This window comes from Mobula birostris, chromosome 9, assembly GCF_030028105.1.
Source record: "Mobula birostris isolate sMobBir1 chromosome 9, sMobBir1.hap1, whole genome shotgun sequence".
NCBI classification, from domain to species: domain Eukaryota; kingdom Metazoa; phylum Chordata; class Chondrichthyes; order Myliobatiformes; family Myliobatidae; genus Mobula; species Mobula birostris.
The window spans coordinates 799,074-818,524 of NC_092378.1; the positions used below are offsets into that span (position 1 = coordinate 799,074).

At 50.8% G+C, this 19,451-nt stretch overlaps 1 protein-coding gene across 4 annotated transcripts in view; it reads left to right on the plus strand.

Moving 5' to 3' along the window:
* The window catches only part of LOC140202466 (tetraspanin-9-like), a 204,610-nt gene that overhangs the window by 21,521 nt on the left and 163,638 nt on the right, over window positions 1-19,451 (plus strand). Inside the window, exon 2 of one of the 4 annotated variants that reach the window (XM_072267334.1) lies at window positions 2,958-3,120. The exons of the other annotated variants lie outside the window; for them this stretch is intronic. The gene's annotated coding sequence lies outside the window, so the exon portion shown is untranslated. The remainder of the gene's footprint in view (window positions 1-2,957; window positions 3,121-19,451) is intronic. 4 annotated transcript variants of the gene reach the window in all.

Here is a 19,451-nt window from a genome sequence, read left to right on the forward strand (position 1 = left end):
AGAGGAATCGAGTATAGGAGCAGGGATGTGATGTTGAGGCTCTATAAGGTGCTGGTGAGACCTCACTCGGAGTACTGTGGGCAGTTTTGGTCTCCTTATTTAAGAAAGGATGTGCTGACGTTGGAGAGGGTACAGAGAAGATTCACTAGAATGATTCCGGGAATGAGAGGGTTAACATATGAGGAACGTTTGTCCGCTCTTGGACTGTATTCCTTGAAGTTTAGAAGAATGAGGGGAGACCTCATTGAAACATCTCGAATGTTGAGAGGCATGGACAGAGTGGATGTGGCAAAATTGTTTCCCATGATGGGGGAGTCTAGTACGAGAGGGCATGACTTAAGGATTGAAGGGTGCCCATTCAGAACAGAGATGCGAAGCAATTTTTTTAGCCGGATGGTGGTGAATCTATGGAATTTGTTGCCACAGGCAGCAGTGGAGGCCAAGTCATTGGGTGTATTTAAGGCAGAGATTGATAGGTATCTGAGTAGCCAGGTCATCAAAGGTTATGGTGAGAAGGTGGGGGAGTGGGACTAAATGGGAGAATGGATCAGCTCATAATAAAATGGCAGAGCAGACTCGATGGGCCGAATGGCCGACTTCTGCTCCTTGGTCTTATGGTCTATGGTCTTATTATCATGGATGTGACGTGAAGTGTTTTAGCTTGCAGCGGTAGAACGCAAGGCAGAAAACTAACGAGGTCATTAATGGGTTCATGATTGGTTCAGGAATCTGATTGTGGTGGAGAAGGAGCTGTTACTGAATCATTGAGTGCGGGTCTTCCACTGCCCGATGGTAATAATGAGAAGAGGGCATGCCCTGTGCTTCCTGTGTCCAAGTTCCATCAACAAGTTCGAATATCGATCATTCTTCTCACACAGTACTAGATCAGAGATACACAAGCAAAATGCTGGAGGATCTCAGCAGGTCAGGCAGCATCTGGACTCTTCATTCCCCTGCCCGACTTGTTGACTTCCTCCAGCATGTTATGTTGCTCTGGATTTCCAGTATCTGCAGAATCTCTTATGTTTAGATCTAAAATAGTCTATTTCCTCACTGGTTCCTCACGCACTGTACTTTCTCACTATGCTGCCTGAGTTTATTCTCCACACTGTTACTGCTAGCTTAGTTTGGACTAGACTGTGTAGAAAGTTCCCCATTGTTAACATATTTCCCATGTCACGTTTCCTGTTTTATGTAATATTCTGCATTGCCACTAGTTTTGCTATCGTTAGACTACACCCAGTGGTGTTTTCTATTCCCTGCTATTTCTGAGCTCCACCCTCGTTCTCTTCCTGAACTTCCTGATGTAAGGTCTCTCCTACTTGTCTGATCCTTACTTTCAGAGCTCGCACTCTCTCTGTGTCTGCCGCTTTCTACATTGCTCTCTGCCTCTCTGCCTTCCTCTTGGCCTCTCTTTCTGCCTGTCCCTCTCTCTGCTTTTCTTTGTCTCTCACTCGCCCTTTCTCTCTGCCTCTCTCGCTGTGTCTTCCTTTGTCTCTATCTCTCTCTCTCTTTCTCTCGATCCCATTTTGCCTGTCTCTTCTTAAGGGGAATATGTTTGTGGAATAATTCCAAAGTGATCATAGTTCTACCACCCTCTAGAGTAGGTACTAGATTATGTGCGGGGATATTGATTTTGATTTGTGCTGTTACAAATTGTGTTGAGCTACAGAGCCTGTCTTTTGACTTGGTACCATTACTCTCTGCACTAACTCAGGCCAGGGTACAGACACTCCGGCTTGTAAGGAGTCTTTTCCTGAAGGTCGATTGTAACCCCGGTCACGGGTATAATAACACACTGGCTTAGACAGGGATCTGATCTTGAATGTTGTTTGTAGCATCAGTTCGTGTTTCAATCACGTGCCCACTTAGACAGGCATCGGTTCCTGAACACCGTTTGTAACCCTGATCAGGGTTACAGTCAAACCCCGGGTTAGACAGGCATCGGTTCCTGAACATCGTTTGTAACTCCAATCGGGGTTACAGTCAAACCCTGGGTTAGACAGGGGTCTTTTCCTGAACATCGTTTGTAACTCCGATCGGGGTTACAGTCAAACCCCGGGTTAGACAGGGGTCTTTTCCTGAACATCGTTTGTAACTCCGATCGGGGTTACAGTCAAACCCCGGGTTAGACTGAGGTTAGTAAGACTGGTTGTGTGTACAGTCACAGGAGGTGGTAGATAGGGAGGACAGTGGTCATCTTGAGAGAGACGTACTGGGGCACTGTGAATTTTCCTGGTACTGGGGTACAGTGGTACTGTGGTACTGAGATACAATGGGACTATGGTACTGGGATACAATGGGACTATGGTACTGGGATACAATGGGACTATGGTACTGGGATACAATGGTACTGTGGTACTGCAGTACAATGTAACTGGTACTGAGATACAATGTAACTGTGGTACTGGGATACAATGGTACTGTGGTACTGAGATACAATGTAACTGTGGTACTAGGATACAATGGTACTATGGTACTGGGATACAATGGTACTATGGTACTAGGATACAATGGTACTATGGTACTTGGATACAATGGTACTATGGTACTGGGATACAATGGTACTATGGTACTTGGATACAGTGGTACTATGGTACTGGGATACAGTGGTACTATGGTACTGGGATACAATGGTACTATGGTACTGGGATACAGTGGTACTATGGTACTGGGATACAGTGGTACTATGGTACTGGGATACAATGGTACTATGGTACTGGGATACAATGGTATTAGGATGCAATGGTACTGCAGTACAATGTAACTGGTACTGAGATACAATGGTACTGTGGTATGGGATATAATGTAACTTTCTACTGGGATACAATGTGGCTGTAATACTAGTATACTATGACAAACTGGGTCGTTACTCATGCCTAAGGTCACCGCAGGTCACAGCCTGACCAGCTGAGAGCAATTCTCTTCACCACACATTCTGATTTCTGTTTTATCAGAGAGATTCTGCATCCATTGTAGGATGTCTCCCTGAGCCCCAAGTAATATAACCATGGTGACCATCCTCCTGTGTGAAACCTTGCTGAGATTACTCTGAAAATGCACACAGGTGACCCCCTGGGGAAGGGGCTGCATTTCCTGACAGCAGCATTTGTCGTGATGGTGAGTAATGTGAAGCCATTATCATCGACATACGTGTCATGAAACTGCAACTCTAACTAGTTGAAGTTGGTGTAGATATTTCTGTCGGAGGGAATTTTATTCTGAATCTCAGGTTTCTGGCAATGATCCAAACAGATTCCATTTGGGTGAATTTCCATAAAATGGTCTTGACTCAGGCTGGCCTGTGCTCACTCTCACCGGAGCTGGATTCCTGGATTCTTGTGTCTTTCATGAAGATAATTGCAAAGTAGTTGTTGAATTTCTCTGTTGTCTCTTCTTACTCCTTATGAATTCTCCCTCATCTGCCGGTGTGCCAAGCAGAAACTCCTGTAGCCTATTTTTATTTCTTGTAAGTTTCTGTCATGTTCCTTTTTTCCGCTTTTATCAGTTCCTCAATGCTCCTCTGTATTTGAAAGTGCTCCCAGTTCTCATGCCGACTGTTATTCCTGGCAATTTCCTGTGGCTTTTCCTTGGATTTAGTGCAATGCTTTTATTTCTTCTGTCAGCCATGGATCAATTTCTGGCAACACACAAGCTTGCAAATGCTGGGGTCTGGAGCAACGCTCAGTCCGCTGGGGTAACACAACAGGTTGAGCAGCATCTGTGGAGGGAAAGGGATGGTTTAAGTTGTGATGTTTCAGGACTGGATCGTTGACCAGCCCTTTGCCTCCATGGATAAGTTATCTCTGTTGTTTGTTGCTGAGGGGAGTATTTTTCTGATTGTTGTATTTCTTTCGCTGCTATTTGCTGTCACATCTGTCAGTAGTGTTCCCAGACAGCCACTGACCAGTTGGCTCACACAATACTCTGTTCACTCTGTTTCAATTTAATACTCTCCTTTCTGATTGAACACAGTACAGATCAGGCCCTTTGGCCCAAAATGTTGTACTGAAACAATTAGATTAGTAACCAAATGGCCAACTAAGCTAGTCTCTAGTTGTGCTGAACATGTCCCTACTTTAGAAATTAACTAGACTTCCACATAGCCCTCTATTTTTCTAAGCTCCATGTACCAATCCAAAAGTCTCTTAAAAGACCTGGCAGCCCATTCCACGCACTCACCACTCTCTGAGTAAAGAAACTTACCCCTGACATCTCCTCTGTACCTACAGCCCAGTACCTTAAACCTGTGTCCTCTTGTGGCAACCATTTCAGCCCTGGGAAAAAGCCTCTGACTATCCACACGATCAATGCCTCTCATCATCTTATACGCCTCTATCAGGTCACGTCTCATCCTCCGTCGCTCCAAGAAGAAAAGGTCGAGTTCACTCAACCTGTTTTCATAACACATGCTCCCCAATCCAGGCAACATCCTTGTAAATCTCCTCTGCACCCTTTCTATGGCTTCCACATCCTTCCTGTAGTGAGGCAACCAGAACTGAGCACAGTACTCCAAGTGGGGTCTGACCAGGGTCCTATATTGAGTAATGACATTTTCAAACTGTGTCAAATCTATCATATTATACTCACTCTTTCCTCATGACCTTTATAATATTTTTATTGTTCTTCTCCTCAAACTAATTTCACCTATCCAATCTGGATTAAAGTTTCACATGGTTACGGTATCATCCCTGTTACACAAACCTGAAGTGTCCTGACTCATGCCACCCTCAGAATTACAGCCACCGGATCAATAACTCCCATTCTGTTTTTGTTTTTCTGCCTTTTGAAAGCTCAACCTAAACCAATTCTGATTCTACATTGCGATCTGCCATGCCACTGTTCCTTCCCAGTGGCACCGTCCTCTTCCCGTTTCTTCAGCGTTCCGCAGACATGAAAGGCCCAGCTCGGGCCCCTACCTGTAATGTGATCTGTAGACATGAAGGGCCCAGCTCAGGCTCCTACCTGTAATGTGATCTGTAGACATCAAGGGCCCAGCTCAGGCCCCTACCTGTAAAGTGATCTGTAGACATGAAGGGCCCAGCTCAGGACCCTACCTATAATGTGATCAGTAGACATGAAGGGCCCAGCTCAGGCCCCTACCCGTAATGTGATCTGTAGACAGGAAGGGCCCAGCTCGGGCCCCTACCCGTAATGTGATCTGTAGACATGAAGGGCCCAGATCGGGCCCCTACCTGTAATGTGATCTGTAGACATGAAGGGCCCAGATCGGGCTCCTACCTGTAATGTGATCTGTAGACATGAAGGGCCCTACTCAGGCCCCTACCTGTAATGTGATCTGTAGACATGAAGGGCCCAGCTCAGGCCCCTACCTGTAATGTGATCTGTAGACATGAAGGGCCAAGCTCGGGACCCTACCTGTAATGTAATCTGTAGACATGAAGGGCCCAGCTCAGGCCCCTACCTGTAATGTGATCTGTAGACATGAAGGGCCCAGCTCAGGCCCCTAACTGTAATGTGATCTGTAGACCTGAAGGGCGCAGCTCAGGCCCCTACCAGTAATGGGATCTGTAGACATGAAGGGCCCAGCTCAGGCTCCTACCTGTAAGGTGATCTGTAGACATGAAGGGCCTAGCTCAGGCCCCTACCTGTAATGTCATCTGTAGATATGAAGGGCCCAGATCGGGCCCCTACCTGTAATGTGATCTGTAGACATGAAGGGCCCAGCTCAGGCTCCTACCTGTAATGTGATCTGTAGACCTGAAGGGCCCAGCTCAGGCCCCTACCTGTAATGTGATCTGTAGACATGAAGGGCCTAGGTCAGGCCCCTACCTGTAATGTGATCTGTAGACCTGAATGCCCAGCTCGGGCCCCTACCTGTAATGTGATCTGTAGACATGAAGGGCCTAGTTCAGGCCCCTACCTGTAATGTGATCTGTAGACATGAAGGGCCCAGATCGGGCCCATACCTATAATCAGATATGTAGACATGAAGGGCCCAGATGGGGCCCCTACCTATAATGTGATATGTAGACATGAAGGGCCCAGCTCAGGGTCCTACCTGTAAAGTGATCTGTAGACATGAAGGGCCTAGTTCAGGCTCCTACCTGTAATGTGATCTGTAGACCTCAAGGGCCCAGCTCAGGCCCCTACCTGTAATGTGATTTGTAGACATGAAGGGCCTAGTTCAGGCCCCTACCTGTAATGTGATCTGTAGATATGAAGGGCCCAGATCAGGCCCCTACCTGTAATGTGATCTGGAGACATGAAGGGCCCAGCTCAGGCTCCTACCTGTAATGTGATCTGTAGACCTAAAGGGCCCAGCTCAGGCCCCTACCTGTAATATGATGTGTAGACATGAAGGGCCCAGCTCAGGCCTCTACCTGTAATGTGATCTGGAGACATGAAGGTCCCAGATCAGGCCCCTACCTGTAATGTGATCTGGAAACATGAAGGGCCCGGATCGGGCCCCTACCTGGAATGAGATCTGGAGACATGAATGTCCCAGATCGGGCCCCTACCTGTAATGTGATCTGGAGACATGAAGGGCCCAGATCGGGGCCTTACCTGTAATGTGATCTGTAGATATGAAGGGCCCAGATCGGGCCCCTACCTGTAATGTGATCTGTAGACATGAAAGGCCAAGATCAGGCCCCTACCTGTAATGTGACCTGCAGACATGAAGGGCCCAGAACAGGCCCCTACCTTTAATGTGATCTGCAGACATGAAGTGCCCAGCTCGGGCCCCCACCTGTAATGTGATCTGCAGACTTGAAGGGCCCAGCTCAGGCCCCTACCTGTAATGTGAACTGCAGACAAGAAGGGCCCAGATCCGTCCCCTACCTGTAATGTGATCTGTAGACATGAAGGGCCCAGATCGGGCCTTTACCTGTATTGTGATCTGCAGACATGAAGGGCCCAGATCGGGCCCCTACCTGTAATGTGATCTGTAGATATGAAGAGCCCAGCTCAGGCCTCCATCTGCAATGTGATCTGTAGACGTGATGGGCCCAGATTAGGCCCCTACAGGTAATGTGATCTGGAGACATGAAGGGCCCAGATTGGACCCCTACCTGTAATGTGATCTGTAGACATGAAGGGCCCAGATCGGGCCCCTACCTATAATGTGATCTGAAGACAGGAAGGGCCCGGATCGGGCTCCTATCTGTAATGTGATCTGTAGACATCTGTAGACATGAACGGCCTACATCGGGCCCCTACCTGTAATGTGATCTGGAGACATGAAGGGCCCAGATCGGGCTCCTACCTGTAATGTGATCTGTAGATACGAAGGGCCCAGCTCGGGCCCCTACCTGTAATGTGATCTGTAGACATGAAGGGCCCAGCTCAGGCTCCTACCTGTAATGTGATCTGTAGACATGAAGGGTCTAGGTCAGGCCCCTACCTGTAATGTGATCTGTAGATATGAAGGGCCCAGATCGGGCCCCTACCTGTAATGTGATTTGTAGACATGAAGGGCCTAGTTCAGGCCCCTACCTGTAATGTGATCTGTAGATATGAAGGGCCCAGATCAGGCCCCTACCTGTAATATGATGTGTAGACATGAAGGGCCCAGCTCAGGCCTCTACCTGTAATGTGATCTGGAGACACGAAGGTCCTAGATCGCGCCCCTACCTGTAATGTGATCTGGAGACATGAAGGACCCAGATCGGGCCCCTACCTGTAATGAGATCTGGAGACATGAAGGGCCCACATCGGGCCCCTACCTGTAATGTGATCTGGAGACATGAAGGGTCCAGATCGGGGCCGTACCTGTAATGTGATCTGTAGATATGTAGGGCCCAGATCGGGCCCCTACCTGTAATGTGATCTGTAGACATGAAGGGCCAAGATCAGGCCCCTACCTGTAATGTGATCTGTAGACCTGAAGGGCCCAGCTCAGGCTCCTACCTGTAATGTGATCTGTAGACCTGAAGGGCCCAGCTCAGGCCCCTACCTGTAATGTGATCTGTAGACATGAAGGGCCTAGGTCAGGCCCCTACCTGTAATGTGATCTGTAGACCTGAATGCCCAGCTCGGGCCCCTACCTGTAATGTGATCTGTAGACATGAAGGGCCTAGTTCAGGCCCCTACCTGTAATGTGATCTGTAGACATGAAGGGCCCAGATCGGGCCCATACCTATAATCAGATAGGTAGACATGAAGGGCCCAGATGGGGCCCCTACCTATAATGTGATATGTAGACATGAAGGGCCCAGCTCAGGGTCCTACCTGTAAAGTGATCTGTAGACATGAAGGGCCTAGTTCAGGCTCCTACCTGTAATGTGATATGTAGACCTCAAGGGCCCAGCTCAGGCCCCTACCTGTAATGTGATTTGTAGACATGAAGGGCCTAGTTCAGGCCCCTACCTGTAATGTGATCTGTAGACATGAAGGGCCCAGCTCAGGCCCCTACCTGTAATATGATGTGTAGACATGAAGGGCCCAGCTCAGGCCCCTACCTGTAATATGATGTGTAGACATGAAGGGCCCAGCTCAGGCCTCTACCTGTAATGTGATCTGGAGACATGAAGGTCCCAGATCAGGCCCCTACCTGTAATGTGATCTGGAAACATGAAGGGCCCGGATCGGGCCCCTACCTGGAATGAGATCTGGAGACATGAATGTCCCAGATCGGGCCCCTACCTGTAATGTGATCTGGAGACATGAAGGGCCCAGATCGGGGCCTTACCTGTAATGTGATCTGTAGATATGAAGGGCCCAGATCGGGCCCCTACCTGTAATGTGATCTGTAGACATGAAAGGCCAAGATCAGGCCCCTACCTGTAATGTGACCTGCAGACATGAAGGGCCCAGATCAGGCCCCTACCTTTAATGTGATCTGCAGACATGAAGTGCCCAGCTCGGGCCCCCACCTGTAATGTGATCTGCAGACTTGAAGGGCCCAGCTCAGGCCCCTACCTGTAATGTGATCTGCAGACAAGAAGGGCCCAGATCCGTCCCCTACCTGTAATGTGATCTGTAGACATGAAGGGCCCAGATCGGGCCTTTACCTGTATTGTGATCTGCAGACATGAAGGGCCCAGATCGGGCCCCTACCTGTAATGTGATCTGTAGACATGAAGGGCCCAGATCGGGCCCCTACCTATAATGTGATCTGAAGACAGGAAGGGCCCGGATCGGGCCCCTATCTGTAATGTGATCTGTAGACATCTGTAGACATGAACGGCCTACATCGGGCCCCTACCTGTAATGTGATCTGGAGACATGAAGGGCCCAGATCGGGCTCCTACCTGTAATGTGATCTGTAGATACGAAGGGCCCAGCTCGGGCCCCTACCTGTAATGTGATCTGTAGACATGAAGGGCCCAGCTCAGGCTCCTACCTGTAATGTGATCTGTAGACATGAAGGGCCTAGTTCAGGCCCCTACCTGTAATGTGATCTGTAGATATGAAGGGCCCAGATCAGGCCCCTACCTGTAATATGATGTGTAGACATGAAGGGCCCAGCTCAGGCCTCTACCTGTAATGTGATCTGGAGACATGAAGGTCCCAGATCGAGCCCCTACCTGTAATGTGATCTGGAGACATGAAGGGCCCAGATCGGGCCCCTACCTGTAATGAGATCTGGAGACATGAAGGGCCCACATCGGGCCCCTACCTGTAATGTGATCTGGAGACATGAAGGGTCCAGATCGGGGCCTTACCTGTAATGTGATCTGTAGATATGTAGGGCCCAGATCGGGCCCCTACCTGTAATGTGATCTGTAGACATGAAGGGCCAAAATCAGGCCCCTACCTGTAATGTGACCTGCAGACATGAAGGGCCCAGATCAGGCCCCTACCTGTAATGTGATCTGCAGACATGAAGGGCCCAGCTCGGGCCCCCACCTGTAATGTGATCTGCAGACAAGAAGGGCCCAGATCCGTCCCCTACCTGTAATGTGATCTGAAGACATGAAGGGCCCAGCTCGGGCCCCTACCTGTAATGTGATCTGTAGACATGAAGGGCCAGGTTCAGGCCCCTACCTGTAATGTCATCAGTAGACATGAAGGGCCCAGCTCAGCCCCCTACCTGTAATGTGATCTGTAGACATGCAGGGCCCAGATCGGGCCCCTACCTGTAATGTGATCTGGAAACATGAAGGGCCCAGATCGGGTCCCTATCTGTAATGTGATCTGGAGACATGAAGGGCCCAGATCGGGACCCTACCTGTAATGTGATTTGGAGACATGAAGGGCCCAGCTCAGGCTCCTACCTGTAATGTGATCTGTAGACATGAAGGGTCTAGGTCAGGCCCCTACCTGTAATGTGATCTGTAGATATGAATGGCCCAGATCGGGCCCCTACCTGTAATGTGATCTGTAGACCTGAAGGGCCCAGTTCAGGCTCCTACCTGTAATGTGATCTGTAGACATGAAGGGCCTAGTTCAGGCCCCTACCTGTAATGTGATCTGTAGATATGAAGGGCCCAGATCAGGCCCCTACCTGTAATATGATGTGTAGACATGAAGGGCCCAGCTCAGGCCTCTACCTGTAATGTGATCTGGAGACATGAAGGGACCAGATCGGGGCCTTACCTGGAATGTGATCTGTAGAGATGTAGGGCCCAGATCGGGCCCCTACCTGTAATGTGATCTGTAGACATGAAGGGCCCAGATCAGGCCCCTACCTGTAATGTGATCTGCAAACATGAAGGGCCCAGCTCGGGCCCCCACCTGTAATGTGATCTGCAGACAAGAAAGGCACAGATCCGTCCCCTACCTGTAATGTGATCTGAAGACATGAAGGGCCCAGCTCGAGCCCCTACCTGTAATGTGATCTGTAGACATGAAGGGCCAGGTTCAGGCCCCTACCTGTAATGTCATCTGTAGACATGAAGGGCCCAGCTCAGCCCCCTACCTGTAATGTGATCTGTAGACATGAGGGGCCCAGCTCAGGCCTCTATCCGTAATGTGATCTGTAGACATGCAGGGCGCAGATCGGGCCCCTAACTGTAATGTGATCTGGAGACATGAAGGGCCCAGATCGGGTCCCTATCTGTAATGTGATCTGGAGACATGAAGGGCCCAGATCGGGACCCTACTTGTAATGTGATTTGGAGACATGAAGGGCCCAGATCGGGGCCTTACCTGTAATGTGATCTGTAGATATGAAGGGCCCAGATCGGGCCCCTACCTGTGATGAGATCTGCAGACATGAAGGGCCCAGATCGGGCCTTTACCTGTATTGTGATCTGCAGACATGAAGGGCCTAGCTCGGGCCCCTACCTGTAATGTGATCTGCGGACATGAAGGTCCCAGATCGGGCCCCTACCTGTAATGTGATCTGTAGATATGAAAGGCCCAGATTAGGCCTCTTTCTGTAATGTGATCTGTAGACATCTGTAGACATGAAGGGCCTAGATCGGGCCCCTACCTGTAATGTGATCTGTAGACCTGAAAGGCTGAGCTCGGGCCCCTACCTGTAATGTGAACTGTAGACCTGAAGGGCCCAGCTCGGGCCTCTACCTGTAATGTGATCTGCAGACATGAAGGGCCCAGATCGGGCCCTTACCTGTAATGAGATCTGCAGACATGAAGGGCCCAGATCGGGCCCCTACCTGTAATGTGATCTGGAGACATGAAGGGCCCAGATCGGGGACTTACCTGTAATGTGATCTGTAGATACGTAGGGCCCAGATCGCGTCCCTACCTGTAATGTGTTCTGTAGACATGAAGGGCCCAGCTCAGTCTCCTACCTGTAATGTGTTCTGTAGACCTGAAGGGCGCAGCTCAGGCCCCTACCTGTAATGTGACCTGTAGACATGAAGGGCCTAGTTCAGGCTCCTACCTGTGATGTGATCTGTAGACATGAAGGGCCCAGCTCAGGCCCCTACCTGTAACGTGATCTGTAGACATGAAGGGCCCAGCTCAGGCCCCTACCAGTAATGTGATCTGTAGACATGAAGGGCCCAGTTCAGGCCCCTACCTGTAACGTGATCTGTAGACATGAAGGGCACAGTTCAGGCCCCTACCTGTAACGTGATCTGTAGACATGAAGGGCCAGGTTCAGGCCCCTACCTGTAATGTGATCTGTAGACATGAAGGGCCCAGCTCAGGCCTCTATCCGTAATGTGATCTGTAGACATGAAGGCCCCAGCTCGGGCCTCTACCTGTAATGTGATCTGGAGACATGAAGGGCCCAAATCGGGGCCTTACCTGTAATGTGATCTGTAGATATGAAAGGCCCAGATCGGGCCCCTACCTGTAATGTGACCTGCAGACATGAAGGGCCCAGCTCGGGCCCCTACCTGTAATGTGATCTGCAGACAAGAAGGGCCCAGATCCGTCCCCTACCTGTAATGTGATCTGTAGACATGAAGGGCCCAGATCGGGCCTTTACCTGTATTGTGATCTGCAGGCATGAAGGGCCCAGCTTGGGCCCCCACCTGTAATGTGATCTGCAGACATGAAGGGCCCAGCTCGGGCCCCTGCATGTAATGTGATCTGCAGACATGAAGGGCCCAGATCGGGCCCCTACCTGTAATGTGATCTCTAGACATGAAGGTCCCAGATTACGCCCTTACCTGTAATGTGATTTTAGACATGAAGGGCCCAGATTAAGCCTCTTTCTGTAATGTGATCTGTAGACATCTGTAGACATGAAGGACCTAGATTGGGCCCCTACCTGTAATGTGATCTGTAGACATGAAGGGCCCAGCTCAGGCCCCTACCTGTAATGTGATCTGGAGACATGAAGGGCCCAGCTCAGGCCCCTACCTGTAACGTGATCTCTAGACATGAAGGTCCCAGATCGCGCCCCTACCTGTAATGTGATCTGTAGATATGAAGGGCCCAGCTCAGGCCTCTATCTGTAATGTGATCTCTAGGCATGAAGGGCCCAGTTCAGGCTCCTACCAGTAATATGATCTATAGACATGAAGGGCCCAGCTCAGCCTCCTACCTGTAATGTGATCTGTAGACATGAAGGGCCCAGCTCAGGCTCATACCTGTAATGTGATCTGTAGACATGAAGGGCCCAGCTCAGGCCCCTACCTGTAATGTGATCTATAGAAATGAAGGGCCCATCTCCGGCCCCTACCTGTAATGTGATCTGTGGACATGAAGGGCCCAGCTCGGGCCCCTACCTGTAATGTGATCTGTAGACATGAAGGGCCCAGCTCAGGCCCCTACCTGTAATGTCATCTGTAGACATGAAGTGCCCAGCTCAGGCCCCTACCTGTAATGTGATCTATAGACATGAAAGGCCCAGCTCAGCCTCCTACCTGTAATGTGATCTGTAGACGTAAAGGGCCCAGCTCAAACTCCTACCTGTAATGTGATCTGTAGATATGAAGGGCCCAGCTCAGGCCCCTACCTGTAGTGTGATCTGTAGAAATGAAGGGCCCAGCTCAGGCCCGTACCTGTAATGTGATCTGTAGACATGAAGGACCCAGATCGGGTCCCTACCTGTAATGTGATCTGTAGACATAAAGGGCCCAGCTCAGGCCCCTACCTGCAATGTGATCTGTTGACCTGAAGGGCCTAGTTCAGGCCCCTACCTGTAATGTGATCTGTGGACATGAAGGGCCCAGATCGGGCCCCTGCCTGTAATGTGATCTGCAGACATGAAGGGCCCAGCTCAGGCTCCTACCTGTAATGTGATCTGTAGACATGAAGGGGCACAGCTCAGGCCCCTACCTGTAATGTGATCTGTAGACATGAAGGGCCCAGCTCAGGCCCCTACCTGTAATGTGATCTGTAGAAATGAAGGGCCCAGCTCAGGCCCGTACCTGTAATGTGATCTGTAGACATGAAGGACCCAGATCGGGTCCCTACCTGTAATGTGATCTGTAGACATAAAGGGCCCAGCTCAGGCCCCTACCTGCAATATGCTCTGTTGACCTGAAGGGCCCAGCCTAGTCTCCTACCTGTAATGTGATCTGCAGACATGAAGGGCCCAGATCGGGCCCCTACCTGTAATGTGATCTGTAGATATGAAGAGCCCAGGTCCGGCCTCTACCTGTAATGTGATCTGTAGACATGAAGGGCCCAGATTAGGCCCCATGTGTAATGTGATCTTAGACATGAAGGGCCCAGATTAGGCCTCTTTCTGTAATGTGATCTGTAGACATGAAGGGCCTAGTTCAGGCCCCTACCTATAATGTGATCTGTGGACATGAAAGGCCCAGATCGGGCCCCTACCTGTAATGTGATCTGTAGACATGAAGAGCCCAGCTCAGGCTCCTACCTGTGATGTGATCTGTAGACATGAAGGGCCCAGCTCAGGCCCCTACCTGTAATGTGATCTGTAGACATGAAGGGCCCAGTTCAGGCCCCTACCTGTAACGTGATCTGTAGACATGAAGGGCACAGTTCAGGCCCCTACCTGTAACGTGATCTGTAGACATGAAGGGCCAGGTTCAGGCCCCTACCTGTAATGTGATCTATAGACATGAAGGGCCCAGCTCAGGCCTCTATCCGTAATGTGATCTGTAGACATGAAGGGCCCAGCTCAGGCCTCTATCCGTAATGTGATCTGTAGACATGAAGGGCCCAGCTCGGGCCTCTACCTGTAATGTGATCTGGAGACATGAAGGGCCCAGATCGGGGCCTTACCTGTAATGTGATCTGTAGATATGAAAGGCCCAGATCGGGCCCAGATCGGGCCCCTACCTGTAATGATATCTGCAGACATGAAGGGCCCAGCTCGGGCCCCTACCTGTAATGTGATCTGCAGACAAGAAGGGCCCAGATCCGTCCCCTACCTGTAATGTGATCTGTAGACATGAAGGGCCCAGATCGGGCCTTTACCTGTATTGTGATCTGCAGACATGAAGTGCCCAGCTCGGGCCCCCACCTGTAATGTGATCTGCAGACATGATGGGCCCAGCTCAGGCCCCTACCTGTAATGTGATCTGCAGACATGAAGGGCCCAGATCGGGCCCCTACCTGTAATGTGATCTGTAGATATGAAGGGCCCAGGTCCGGCCTCTACCTGTAATGTGATCTGTAGACATGAAGGGCCCAGATTAGGCCCCATCTGTAATGTGATCTTAGACATGAAGGGCCCAGATTAGGCCTCTTTCTGTAATGTGATCTGTAGACATGAAGGGCCTAGATCGGGCCCCTACCTGTAATGTGATCTGGAGACATGAAGGGCCCAGATCGGGCACCTACCTGTAATGTGATCAGTAGACATGAAGGGCCCAGCTCAGGCCCCTACCTGTAATGTGATCTGGAGACATGAAGGGCCCAGCTCGGGCCCCTACCTGTAATGTGATCTCCAGACATGAAGGTCCCAGATCGGGCCCCCACCTGTAATGTGATATGTAGATATGAAGGGCCCAGCTCAGGCCTCTATCTTTAATGTGATCTCTAGACATGAAGGGCCCAGATTAGGCCCCTACCTGTAATGTGATCTTAGACATGAAGGGCCCAGATTAGGCCTCTTTCTGTAATGTGATCTGTAGACATGAAGGGCCTAGATCGGGCCCCTACCTGTAATATGATCTGCAGACATGAAGGGCCTAGATCGGGCCCCTACCTGTAATGTGATCTGGAGACATGAAGGGCCCAGATCGGGCACCTACCTGTAATGTGATCTGTAGATATCTGTAGACATGAAGGGCCTAGATCGGGTCCCTACCTGTAATGTTATCTGGGGACATGAAGGGCCCAGATCGGGCCTCTACCTGTAATGTGATCTGTAGACATCTGTAGATATGAAGGGCCTAGATCGGGCCCCTACCTGTAATGTGATCTGGAGACATGAAGGGCCCAGATCGGGCACCTACCTGTAATGTGATCTGTAGACATGAAGGGCCCAGCTCAGGCCCCTACCTGTAATGTGATCTGGAGACATGAAGGGCCCAGATCGGGCCCCTATCTGTAATGTGATCTGTAGACATGAAGGGCCCAGATCGGGCCCCTATCTGTAATGTGATCTGTAGATATCTGCAGACATGAAGGGCCTAGATCGGGCCCCTACCTGTAATGTTATCTGGGGACATGAAGGGCCCAGATCGGGCCTCTACCTGTAATGTGATCTGTAGATATGAAGGGCCCAGATCGGGACTCGACGTGTAATGTGATCTGTAGAAATGAAGGGCCCAGCTCAGGCCCCTACCTGTAACGTGATCTGTAGACATGAAGGGCCAGGTTCAGGCCCCTACCTGTAATGTGATCTGTAGGCATGAAGGGCCCAGCTCAGCCCCCTACCTGTAATGTGATCTGTAGACATGAAGGGCCCAGCTCAGGCCTCTATCCGTAATGTGATCTGTAGACATGAAGGGCCCAGCTCAGGCCCCTACCTGTAATGTGATCTGGAGACATGAAGGGCCCAGATCAGGGCCTTACCTGTAATGTGATCTGTAGATATGAAAGGCCCAGATCGGGCCCCTACCTGTAATGTGATCTGCAGACATGAAGGGCCCAGATCGGGCCCCTACCTGTAATGTGATCTGCAGACATGAAGGGCCCAGTTCAGGCCCCTACCTGTAATGTGATCGGCAGTCAAGAAGGGCCCAGATCCGTCCCCTACCTGTAATGTGATCTGTAGACATGAAGGGCCCAGATCGGGCCCCTACCTGTAATGTGATCTGGAGACATGAAGGGCCCAGCTCAGGCCCCTACCTGTAATGTGATCTGGAGACATGAAGGGCCCAGATCGGGCCCCTATCTGTAATGTGATCTGTAGACATGAAGGGCCCAGATCGGGCCCCTATCTGTAATGTGATCTGTAGATATCTGCAGACATGAACGGCCTAGATCGGGCCCCTACCTGTAATGTTATCTGGGGACATGAAGGGCCCAGATCGGGCCTCTACCTGTAATGTGATCTGTAGATATGAAGGGCTCAGATTGGGACTCGACGTGTAATGTGATCTGTAGACATGAAGGGCCCAGCTCAGGCTCCTACCTGTAATGTGATCTGTAGACATGAAGTGCTCAGCTCAGGCCCCTACCTGTAAAGTGATCTGGAGACCTGAAGGGCTCAGCTCGGGCCCCTACCTGTAATGTGATCTGTAGACATGAAGGACCCAGCTCAGGCCCCTACCTGTAAAGTGATCTGGAGACCTGAAGGGCCCAGATCGGGCCCCTGCCTGTAATGTCATCTGCAGACATGAAGGACCCAGCTCAGGCCCCTACCAGTAATGTGATCTGTAGACATGAAGGACCCAGCTCAGGCCCCTACCTGTAAAGTGATCTGGAGACATGAAGAGCCCAGCTCAGGCCCCTACCTGTAATGTTATCTGTAGAAATGAAGGGCCCAGCTCAGTCTCCTACCTGTAATGTGTTATGTAGATATGCAGGGCCCAGATCAGGCCCCTACCTGTAATGTGATCTGGAGACATGAAGGGCCCAGATCGGGCCCCTACCTGTAATGTGATCTGGAGACATGAAGGACCCAGATCGTGGCCTTTACCTGTATTGTGATCTGCAGACATGAAGGGCCCAGATCGGGCCCCTACCTGTAATGTGATCTGTAGACCTGAAGGGCCCAGATTAGGCCCCTACAGGTAATGTGATCTGGAGACATGAAGGGCCCAGATCGGACCCCTACCTGTAACGTGATCTGTAGACATGAAGGGCCCAGATCGGGCCGCTACCTGTAATGAGATCTGAAGACAGGAAGGGCCCAGATCGGGCCCCTATCTGTAATGTGATCTGTAGATACGAAGGGCCAAGCTCAGGCCCCTTCCTGTAATGTGATCTGTAGACATGAAGGGCCCAGCTCAGGCTCCTACCTGTAATGTGATCTGTAGACATGAAGGGCCCAGCTCAGGCCCCTACCTGTAATGTGATCTGTAGACATGAAAGGCCTAGGTCAGGCTCCTACCTGTAATGTGATCTGTAGACCTGAACGGCCCAGCTCAGGCCCCTACCTGTAATGTGATCTGTAGACATGAAGGGCCTAGTTCAGGCCCCTACCTGTAATGTGATCTGCAGACATGAAGGGCCCAGCTCGGGCCCCTACCTGTAATATGATCTGCAGACAAGAAGGGTCCAGATCTGTCCCCTACCTGTGATGTGATCTGTAGACATGAAGGGCCCATTTCGGGCCTTTACCTGTATTGTGATCTGCAGACATGAAGGGCCCAGATCGGGCCCCTATCTGTAATGTGATCTGTAGACCTGAAGGGCCCAGATTAGGCCCCTACAGGTAATGTGATCTGGAGACATGAAGGGCCCAGATCGGACCCCTACCTGTAATGTGATCTGTAGACATGAAGGGCCCAGATCGGGCCGCTACCTGTAATGAGATCTGAAGACAGGAAGGGCCCAGATCGGGCCCCTATCTGTAATGTGATCTGTAGATATGAAGGGCCCAGCTCGGGCCCCTTCCTGTAATGTGATCTGTAGACATGAAGGGCCCAGCTCAGGCTCCTACCTGTAATGTGATCTGTAGACATGAAGGGCCTAGGTCAGGCCCCTACCTGTAATGTGATCTGTAGACCTGAACGGCCCAGCTCAGGCCCCTATCTGTAATGTGATCTGTAGACATGAAGGGCCTAGTACAGGCCCCTACCTGTAATGTGAACTGTAGACATGAAGTGCCTACATCGGGCCCATACCTGTAATGTGATCTGTAGACATGAAGGGCCTAGTTCAGGCTCCTACCTGCAATGTGATCTGTAGACCTCAAGGGCCCAGCTCAGGCCCCTACCTCTAATGTGATCTGTAGACATGAAGGGCCCAGCTCAGGCCCCTACCTGTAATATGATGTGTAGACATGAAGGGCCCAGCTCAGGCCTCTACCTGTAATGTGATCTGGAGACATGAAGGTCCCAGATCGGGCCCCTACCTGTAATGTGATCTGTAGACATGAAGGGCCCAGATCGGGCACCTACCTGTAATGTGATCTGGAGACATGAAGGGCCCAGATCAGGCCCCTACCTGTAATGTGATCTGTAGACAGGAAGGGCCCAGATCGGGCCCCTATCTGTAATGTGATCTGTAGATATCTGTAGACATGAAGGGCCTAGATCGGGCCCCTACCTGTAATGTTATCTGGGGACATGAAGGGCCCAGATCGGGCCTCTACCTGTAATGTGATCTGTAGATATGAAGGGCCCAGATTGGGACTCGACGTGTAATGTGATCTGTAGACATGAAGGGCCCAGATCGGGCCCCTACCTGTAATGTGATCTGCAGACATGAAGGGCCCAGTTCAGCCCCCTACCTGTAATGTGATCTGCAGTCAAGAAGGGCCCAGATCCGTCCCCTACCTGTAATGTGATCTGTAGACATGAAGGGCCCAGATCGGGCCCCTACCTGTAATGTGATCTGCAGACATGAAGTGCCCTGCTCGGGCCCCCACCTGTAATGTGATCTGCAGACATGATGGGCCCAGATCGGGCCCCTACCTGTAATGTGATCTTAGACATGAAGGGCCCAGATTAGGCCTCTTTCTGTAATGTGATCTGTAGACATGAAGGGCCTAGATCGGGCCCCTACCTGTAATGTGATCTGGAGACATGAAGGGCCCAGATCGGGCACCTACCTGTAATGTGATCTGTAGACATGAAGCGCCCAGCTCAGGC